Source organism: Patella vulgata, chromosome 3, assembly GCF_932274485.2.
Source record: "Patella vulgata chromosome 3, xgPatVulg1.2, whole genome shotgun sequence".
NCBI classification, from domain to species: Eukaryota; Metazoa; Mollusca; class Gastropoda; family Patellidae; genus Patella; species Patella vulgata.
Genome location: NC_065881.2, coordinates 87732811 through 87744091, shown reverse-complemented (window position 1 = coordinate 87744091; position 11281 = coordinate 87732811). Strand labels below are relative to the sequence as shown.

Below are 11281 nucleotides of genomic sequence, written 5' to 3'. Positions count from 1 at the left end.
GGATGGTGGTTTAATAGTTTAAACAATTGCTCCACTAGGTCATTTCGGGACTAACACATGGTTTGATTTTATTTCAATAATTCGCTTGCGCGTAGGGGTCTTTAGCAGTGGGAGGAAACCGGAGGACCCGGAGAAAACCCACAAGAATCGGACAGGCGACCCTACTCCTTGCCACGTACAACCGGGAATTCGAAACCACGTCAGTTGACTCAATGACAGTCTTAATGGTAACGTGCTAACCAATCAGACCCCCCCCCCCTCTCTCTCTCTCTTTGAGCAAAGAAATATGTCGCTATCAGACAACACATAATTTCTGAAAATAGACTACTTTCAATGTATTTTCTTTATCGAAAGCCCGGTCCGATTAACCATACTACGGACATGTTTTCACTAGAGTCGCAGTCATCGAGTGATTTTTCTTATTGTACATATGCTTAGATTCGATTCCCCATTATTGAATTGGTGACTTATTGTATGCCAGGTTGATTTCCGCTCATGCCGTCATAATGTTCCGGTTCGATGACTTTCGAGAAATAGTTTTTGGAGAAATGTATTTGGAGAAATGTTTTTAGAGAAATGTTTTGCAAGATTTGTATTTGGAGAGTTGTTCTGTGAAAAATGTAAATGTAGGCTAATTTTTTGATTTTCTTAAATTTATTTTATCTTTATATTAAAATACATTTGAATTAAACATGTTTGTGTATCTCATGAAGACTTTGTACAGCTTTAAAATTACTGTTTAGACAAGACTATAACTGAGTCAGCTACGATAAATACTGTAAGGGTTTATCAAACGCGGATTCAAAAAAACTATGGTGGCGGATTGGTATCATGTCGTGATGTCACCCTTCATAAGGCGCCATCACGACATATTAACCCGAAATCACGACAACGCTACAACTCGACATCACGGCATTAAAATTGTCGCAATGTCGTGTTAAAATGTCGTGATGTCGTGTTGTGGGATTGGCGGTCATCTTCCTCTGTATATACGGTATGATTATATACACTGATCCTGGTATTGGTCAAGAACGTTCCCCGGGATTTTGCAGCGTAGTTTTTCTTGTCGGTAGTTCAGGACGAAGTGTCTAGTTTAGTAGATGGGACAAAGACACAAGCTCATGTGTATAAATGTCGTGATGTCATATTAACATTTAGTGACGTCAGGTTGTCGCCTTATGAAGGGCCACATCTAGACATGATACCAATCAGCCACCATAGAAAACAAATATTTCCTTATTATTTGTAGCTCGACCTTGAAACTTGTTAAATCATACATATACATGTGTCAGTTACTATAAATAGTGTGTGGGTTTCTATTTACGGGGATTCTTCAAAAAATATTTCCTTATTTGTAGCACGGCCTCGTCCCTTGTTAGAGCCAGAAGGCGCTTCAACATCAGTGAAAGACGGTCGTGTATTTGTGTTATAAAGTAATCCACCAAGCCCATTACGTCATCAATATGTCTGATCAAGTGAGTATATTGAAATGATTATATTAGAGAATATGAGGTTATTCTAGTTGTTCAATTTAACCAGTAATTTGTTTGAATGGCTCAATGATGGTTACATCTATTTGATAAGGCCAACTTCAAGTTTGGTCAAAGGTCATGAGATGTAATCTGGGTTAGCGCTAATCCTAACCTTAACCCTAACCCTAACCCTAGAGCGTTACAATGGGTAGAATGTCATAGTTATGGGGATGGCATGTGTAAGGTTATAAGATGATAGGGTGTTCATACAATGTCCCACCTCAGGGTATAACATCACAAGGTGTCCATACAATGTCACACCTCAGGGTATAACATCACAGGGTGTCCATACAATGTCACACCTAAGGGTATAGAACCACAGGGTGTCCATACAATGTCACACCTCAGGGTATAACATCACAGGGCATCCATACAATGTCAGACCTATGGGTATAAGATTACAGGGTGTCCATACAATGTCACACCTAAGGCTATAAGATCACAGGGTGTCCATACAATGTCAGACCTAAGGCTATAAGATTATAGGGTGTCAATACAATGTCAGACCTAAGGCTATAAGATCATAGAGTGTCCATACAATGTCAGACCTAAGGCTATAAGATTGTAGGGTGTCCATATAATCGACGCTGGACTGAAAACATTCAAACCATTGCTAATTGAATTCGGAAAAATTTTACAGACAAAATTAACCCAAAACCCCTATAATACCAAGAAATTGACCATTTTAAACCATTGGAAACAAAGATGTATTTTTATAGACAAGTGCTCTTCTTTTCATGACATTAGATATCAAGTGAGTTCAGATTTTCATTTAGGATATTTTTTGTTGTTGTTGTTTATTGAATCATATGGTAATATATAACACAGTTACAAAGCATTTTGTTGGGGTCTTGGGTGATTTTTTATCTTGGGGTTGTAATTTCGGGCGTCATCTAATTGCTTAAATTGCCTTACAATAAAATAAACGGGTGCAGGGGCCCGTTTCACGAAAATTTAACTAAGATAAAATTCAAATTGTAGTTATTTGATTGGATAATATACTAAAATTTGAATAATCTTAGGTTGATTTTAGAGCTTATCCAATCAAAATTGAAGTATCTACTAAAATTTGGATTTTATCTTTAGTTAAAATTTCGAGAAACAGGGCCCAGGGCTGTAGCTGTACTTCCCATGCTATGGAAATAAATTGAATGGGAATTGTTGTTTTTTTGTGTATGATGGTATGTTACAATTATGTGACCCGGGCCATTGGTAATATTATTATTATTCTTTGTCATAATCAATGTTTGTTAATGTCCTTAAAATTGATTTTAGTTAAAATTGTTGGGTGGACGAGAAACGAAATTCACGGCCTCTATCCCTCGTGGAGAAATGCGCAGTCGTAAATTTTGAGATACATTTCATTTCTTTACACGAAACCAACCAGGTAAAACAAGAGACGTGAAGTTGCATTAGTTGTTTTTGCATAAAATTAGCTCTATTTGTGATATATATAACTACAGCATATTATCTCCAACTTGGTATTAAATGAACGATACCACAATGAACCAGACGATGCGAGGGTGGTAAATCATACATGTAGAATGTTAACAGACAACGCCAGGGCAATAAATCACCATAATGTTAACAGACGATGCGAGGGCGGTAAGCCACCATATATGTAGAATGTTAACAGACGACGCGAGGGCGGTAAACCACCATACATGTAGACAGTGGCGGATTTAGCTCCACCAAGGCCTGAGGGCGCAGTTGCTGGAGGGCCTATATAGTTTTTAAATAGGGCCTATTTAAAATGGCGTGGGCCTAATTAATTTCGGGTCAGGGCCTATGTTGATTCCCGTTGGGCCTAAACCCAAACCCCTAACATTCATTGTCTATGTGTTTTTAATCGTATCAGACAAGTCTAAAAAAATTTTTTTTACAAAATCTTTGAGCCTGAGGCTGCAGCCTCATCAGCCTCACTGATAATCCGCCACTGCATGTAGAATGACAACTGGTGGAGATGTTGCACAAACCGTCCCGTTTTATCACATATATGAACGTTAATACAATGTTATATCAACATATATATACAAAAAAAGTGTTTTAAATATGTAGCAATTAATATAATTATCCAACGTAGCTACAGGGTGTCAGGGCCTTGGGTGGGGTTGTAGTTACCCAGTTGTGGACAGTCACGCCCCTATAATACATGCTAGATTCCATTACTGATTTAAGTTGCTGCTTGATCAAGACTAGACTGGGACATACTAGACACTAATTTCCACCAGTATCCTATAAAGGCTTTGCACTGCATTAAGATTACTGTTTAATCAAGACTATACCACCACTGAGACATAATTATAGACACTAGTATCGATTATCATATAAAGGCTAGATTCAACTTTTTAAATTACTGTTTATTCAAGACTATGTACCATACCTGAATCAGCTACTAAAATAGTTTATGAGTTTATCAAAAGGGGGGTTCCTAAAAAAATATATATATTATTTGTAGCGCATACTCGAAACTTGTTAAATCATTCATAATACTGAGTCAGTTACTAAAAATAGTGTGTTGGTTTCTACTAACGGGGATTCTTCAAAAAATATTTCCTTATTTGTAGCGCATACTCGAAACTTGTTAAATCATTCATAATACTGAGTCAGTTACTAAAAATAGTGTGTTGGTTTCTACTAACGGGGATTCTTCAAAAAATATTTCCTTATTTGTAGCGCGGCCTTGTCCCTTGTTAGAGCCAGAAGGCGCCTCAACATCGGTGAAAGACGGTCGTGTATTTGTGTTATAAAGTAATCGATCACGCCCATTACGTCATCAATATGTCTGATCAAGTGAGTATATTGAAATGATTATATTAGAGAATATGAGGTTATTCTAGTTGACCAATTTAACCAGTAATTTGTTTGAATTACCAGTATCTGATGTGTGGTGCAGACCCCCCCCCCCCCCCTGCACTTACTATTAGTATGTTAACATTTTGCAACTCGAAATTTAAATCCAGTGTTTCATTCGGGTTAAAATAAAACACTCAATATTATGTACAGGCCCTATTGGCCAATGTGTAGAAGGTCATATAGTTATGGTGATGTCAAACAATGTTGAAATGTCGATCAGTAATAAACAGAGAATTATCACCTGTTTATTTCCAGTTTAATTACAATGTGTCAATGAATTAATTTTACCTGAGTAAAGATTCAATTATATTAGTCGCCATGCACATATTCATGTCACACATATATTGGTTAAATGGATTAACGTTAATCATGAAATGGCCTAGTCTGTGTCGAGTGGACGTTAAACCCCATTACACACACCCACGCAGACATTCACACGCAGACGCAATGCGAGCTAGGAGAATTGTTTATGCATGCGCGTTGCATCAAAAGGTCTGCCACTGGGTTTTCGATTTTCCGCTTATACGTGACAAGGAGTAGGATCGCCTGTCCAACCTCATGGGTTTTCTCCAGGTCCTCCGATTTCCCGCCACTGCTAAAGACCCCTAAAGACTTAGGCGCAAGCGAATAATGTAAATAAAATTGAATTATATGTTCGTCTCGAAATGACCTAGTTTGTGTCGAAATGACCTAGTTTGTGTCGAAATGACCTAGTTTGTGTCGAATGGATTTTAAATCGTTAAATCATATTGTAATCAAGAAACCCCCAAAAACAGTTTAAAATTTCCTTTACTGAAATTTCTCGTAAATGAGCAGGTCTGCGATCAAAATTTCTTTGTCTTACGTTTTGGATATCTATGGGCAAAAACATCATTTGAAGCCTGAAAACTAAATCTAAAAGCTTTTAATCAAATTCGCTTTTTGTCGTCTGCTGTTTTACACCAGTGTTGTAATAAGTGACTTGAACTTAGATTTTTTTTAATACCCAGGGGTGAGTGTTAGAGTTATTTTTAACTAGATAATAACTTTTATCAAGATATTATTATCTTATCAGTTTTTATGTAATTAGAAATAATATTGCACAAAGCTCCTTATTGTCTGGCTATTGTTTTTTTATATCGGGAAGATGATATTGAAAATATACGAAAGATGAAGAGCTCGAGACCCTGTTTCACAAAAGCTTAAATGTCCTTAAAATCGTCTTAATCTAAAATATCATCCTAACTTAAGATAGATAAGTTTCAAGCATTAAGTAATATTGTAAGTTATAATTTAATATTAACTTAATATAGTGGCGTATCACAAAACTATTTTAGGGGCAATTTTAACTAAAACGAATTTTAACTTGGGACAGCCGTCACCCTCTCCTAACTTAAGACGACATTAACAAACATTGATTAGAGCTACGTTGTGAGATCTATTGCGACATATAGATATATTTGGAATAATAATATTATTGCCAATGGCCCGGGTCACATAATTTTAACATACTATCATTCACAAAAATAATTCCTATTCAATTTCTTTACATAGCGTTGAAAATACAGCTACGGCCACCCGTTTATTTTATTGTAAGGCAATTTAAGCAATTAGATGACGCCCCAAATTACAACCCCAAGAACAAAATTCACCCAAAACCCCACAAAACAAAACCCTTTGTAACTGTCTTATATATTATCATATGATTCAAGTATAAATTATACTATTTTCATATAAATAACAGACAAAAAAAAAACAGAACAATAAAAAAAACACCTAAAATGAAATTTAAACTCATTTCATGTTGAATGTCAGGGAAAGAGCACTATATAAAAAAAATATCTTCGTGTAGGCCAACATTGTTTACTTATAGGGTTTTAGGGGTTATGGTGACCTGTAAAAATATAATTCGGTAATCTCCAATGTGTTTATCTCGGTCATAAGTAGTGAAATATGATCCAATTAAACCATTTAAAACCTCACCAAAAAGATTTCTAGCACGCGGAGGGGGGGGGGGGGTATACGAGGAATATGTAACGGGATACTAAAGATACTGAATGGATTTATCAAACGGGAATTCATAATAAAATATTTCCCGATTGTTTGTAGGGCGACCTCCACCTTGAAACTTGTTTAACCCAGTCTATACCGAGTCAGTTACTAAAAATAGTGTATGGGTTTATACAATTTAAACGGGGATTCCTAGAAAATAATATTGTTTGCAGAAAGTCTCGCCCCTTGTTAGAGCCATAAAGCGCTTCAACATCGGTGAAGAAGGTCGTGTATTTATGTTATAAGGTGATCGATCACGCCCATTACGTCATCAATATGTCTGATCAAGTGAGTATATTGAAATGATTATATTACCGAATATGAGGTTATTCTAGTTGTCCAGGTTAATCAGTAATCTGTTTGATTGTCCAGTATTTGATGTAATGATTTAGTGCGTTGACCTTTTGTAACTCGACGTTCAGGTCACAGTACGGTTGGATTTTAAATTTCTATCCCACAAAATAATTCAACTAACCCGGGCGTCATGTCAGTTAGACCTAGTTTTATTCGCTTTAAAATTAGGAGCTATTGGCCAAGGCAGTGGGTATATATCTAATTACACGACAATGGGTATCAGATGATAAGGTTTCCCTGTAATCGACTTAATAATTGAGTCTATTTAATATAACACTGGCTAATATATATACACACGTGACTTGATAACCTAGACTACAATATACCTGAATCAGCTACTATAAATAGTCGGGTTTTCCTAAAAGGGGATTCTACAACAAATATTTCCGTATATATTTAGACCCGCGCCGACCCCTGTTTTAGAGACATAACTTGCCCAAATCATCGGTAGAAGACTGTTATATTATAATTAAGATGATCAATATGTCTGATCAAGTGAGTTGTATAGATATTATATAAGTTTGTATATATCAAATCTATTTAAATCTTGAACTTAAACCTGTCACATCAAGCCTGCCATATTGTTGTTTTTACGTCTAGATCAACTGACATCTACGAGCAGGACATTCGTCTATTTCACCTGGGCCCTGTTTCACGAAATTTTAACTAAAGATAAAATCCAAATTTTAGTAGATACTTCAATTTTGATTGGCTAAGCACTAAAATCAATCTAATATCATCCAAACAAATTACTAAAATTTAGATTTTATCATAGTTAAAATTTCGTGAAACAGACCCCTGATTACAACCACTGACAACCATCAAAGTATTTTAACATCAAAATGTTTAAGACTTAATTTTGGTTCGAAAATGATGTGACCTTGTTTCAAGAAGATTGGGTTATGGGAGACAACTCCATTAAACACAATTTCAAATGGATTGAGACCACCGGGGTTTTCACCATTTCATTTTATTTATAGGTTAAAATTTTGCGTTGTTTTAATATGGAAAGTGAAGAGAGGGGTGGTGCTTAACGTACGCTCGGCACAAACTAGGTCATTTCAATTATTTGCTTACGCTTTGGAGAAAACAGGAGGATCCGGAGGAAACTCACAATCGTTTGGCAGTCATGATACATTGATTGGTGAGATTTGACATGTCTGTTATCAATGTCAAGGTTCACCGAACAGACTTATAAAGACAGACATACACCATATACAGTGTGCTATGAGGGAAACTATTCCCGGACAGCGGCACTATGATCCACTCTTATATCGAATTCCAACCATCAAGGGTTCTTTTACGTGCATGCCAAACTGGACATGGGCCCTGTTGTTGTTTTTTGTCCCATCCAAGTGACTAGACGAGTAATAACAGAAACCACGAATGAAAAATTCATGAGAACTTTCTCGACCAAGACCGGAATCGAACCCCGGACCTCCTGGTAGTAAACCAGCGCCTTACTCACCGAATCACCGCGGTTCCTGATTGGAGTAGAGTTGGAGGGGGGGGGGGGTATTTATCATATCAAATATATCTATTAAATGATATTTATCAGTGATTATTTGTATATATATTTTATATATTTCAGTCAGAATCTACTAAAACCAACCCTGTTACATATCATTTTAACGGCACCAGTTATGTACAGCTTGGTAATCACAATGTCGTCGATCACCAATTTACTAATCAACTAAAAGAAGAAGTGGACGCCATGAAATATGAACTCGCTATTAGGGACGATAAAATAGAGACATTAACGCGTGGAATGAACCAACTGACAGAGAGAGTGAGGATTCTAGAAGATGAAAAAGTGGTAAAAGAAACTGACGTTAATAATAAAAATTCAGACAAGACAGATGAAATGATTACTCTCCAGATATTCTTCTATTCCAGGTAAATAAACATTTTATAATAGTAGATGAAATGATTGTTTTTAAAATAAACGACATATGAGGAATATTAAACTTGTTATAATAGAACCATTAGTAGTTGGATGATAGAAATAAAACATGTAAAATTATATATTATAGTTAAAACACTGATATCACAATACAAGATGAGTGATGAAACCACACTAAACAAAAACATCACCCGATTGATGACGTCAAATAGAGATGACGTCACTAATATAACAGTTAGCAGTTTTCACACACGTGGTATTTATCCCATCTGGTGACTGTTATTTCAATATGGTCCAAGTAGATATTTATCAGAGTTGAACACTGTAAAACTCGTATTACATGTACGCAATTTCTCCGATTATTTGCAAACATTCCCATTACACCTGCATTAGACCCACTTACATGGAAAACACGTACATGGAAAACAGGTCCACTATTTCAACGTCCTGTTTACCTGTATATACAGTACCTGTATAAGTATTATAATATATATTTACCTGTATGATATAAGTATTATAATATATATTTACCTGTATGATATAAGTATTATAATATATATTTACCTGTATTTACAGTCCTTGGTGTGGAGATGTGACTATAATTATTAGTAGAAATCAAACAGTGAATGAATTAGAGAAGATGATACTGGAGAAGAAGCTTTTAAAGTATGCTTGTTATATTGATTCTATCTACAGTGATGATGATAAACAGTTCAAGTACCACTACAAACAACACAACAAACATCTCTCATTATCACACTTTAATATAAAAGATAGAGATAGGGTCAACTGTTGGTGGTTCTAGTCTGTTGATGGTGTATAAAATATTAAATCATATATACTAACTATAAAACAATATTAAACATTTAACTTGAACATTGAATTCTATCTATATATACTAACTATAAAACAATATTAAACATTTAACTAGAACATATTATACTGTATAAAGTAATGATATAGTTTGTATGATATTATACTGTATAAATATAGTCTAGTAATAAAATATTAAATATTTATATTTTACACAAAAATACCAAATCCAACCATGTCGATCTGGGGGTGGGTGGGTATGTGATGGTGTGTGGGTATGTGGATTATGTGGGTGGGTGTGGGTATGTGATGGTGTTTGGGTATGTGGGTGGGTGTAGTATGTAGGTTGGTGGCTGGGGGTATATATGGATATCATGGTGGGTGTCGGTGGGTATGTTCTGGGTGAGGTTATTTGGGAATGTGGGTGGGTGGGGTATATGGGTGGGTGAGGTTATTTGGGTATGTGGGTGAGGGTAATGCATATGGATGGGTGGTGTTAGTATTGGAGACAAATAAATTTGCTTACTTCTAATGACGTCACTATCGTCATCTTGGCATTGTGACGTCATATCGACAAGTGATGGTCTAATCAACAAGCATGCCAAATATCATGTCGATCTCACTTGAATTGTGGGTGTTGAACAGAAAGCTGACAACAACGACATGAATAATATGTAAATATGTGTCTGTCTTGATGACGTAACGATATAGTAAAATGTCGGATCAAATGAGAATAAGCTGATATATACACCAACTATAATCAATTCAAAGAAGTAGACACGCTGCCTCACTAACCATTATATCGGTGTCGTATGGCGGAGGACCTGGAAAGAAACAATATCTAGTCGTTTGGATAGGACGGAAATTAGAGGTCCAGTGTTCACCATGACAGGTGTAATCTGATTGTTGTCCTGATAAAATGTCCATCATAGCATGTCCGTCTTTATTTATCTGGATGTGTGTAGTACCAATTCATTCATTTATTCCAATCAGAGATGTAAATAACAAGTTCTACTTCGTCTATACCAGTCTCATTGTTTCCATCAAGCTTCATTAAGTTGTCAATATGAATAGTCTATATCAGTCTAATTGTTTGATCTAAGCTTTATTAAGTTGTCAATATGAACGGCTGATTCCGTCAATGAACGGCTGTAAAATAGCGCCTGATAACTATTGAAAATCGAAACGTCGTTGCTGTTACTGATTTAGGAATGTTGCAAAGTATAGGCCTATCCGTGTCAAAGTATAGGCCTATACATGTCAAGTTTTCAGTGGGTTGTCCTTCATGCACCAGTTTGTAAAACGTTTGCTGTATACTATATTGTCGAGTTTACGTCTAAACCAGAATATCGACCCCGAGAATATAAATTAATATTTAAATATGTTTATCAGTAAATCAAACGATTATAGTTGAAATTAAAATGACCTAACAGTAGTGGTGTCAATGGTGTAAAGCCAAAGTGTCAAAGATCGGGGGGGGGGGGGGTATCAATATAAAGGGAAGCAACTCCATTTAATACAATTACTTATTCATTTGACCAACAGCCGACAACACCCAGAATTTGGACAGGTAGCCGTGGGGGGAAACCGGAGGACCCGGAGAAAAGACATGAGGTCGGACAGGCGACCCTATTCCTTGTCACGTACAACCAGGGGATCGAAACCACGCCAGTTGACTCAATGACAAACTTTATGATACAGCACGCACGTTCTAACCATTCGCCCCCCCCCCCCCCCATAAAATATATTAATTATATTAATAATGATATATATTGCGGCATGACATATAATT

General features: G+C 36.1%; 1 long non-coding RNA gene across 2 annotated transcripts; it reads left to right on the top strand.

The window, feature by feature from the left end:
* Positions 1-611: 611 nt before the first annotated feature.
* Positions 612-9695, top strand: LOC126814294 (uncharacterized). 2 transcript variants are annotated; one of them, XR_007677492.2, is made up of 5 exons: positions 612-626; positions 1359-1475; positions 4209-4325; positions 8365-8669; positions 9253-9695. It is a non-coding gene; the product is annotated as an uncharacterized LOC126814294 (long non-coding RNA). The 2 variants fall into 2 exon arrangements; XR_008787505.1 differs by lacking the exons at positions 612-626; positions 1359-1475; positions 4209-4325 and adding an exon at positions 6543-6707.
* The last annotated feature ends 1586 nt before the right edge of the window (positions 9696-11281 follow it).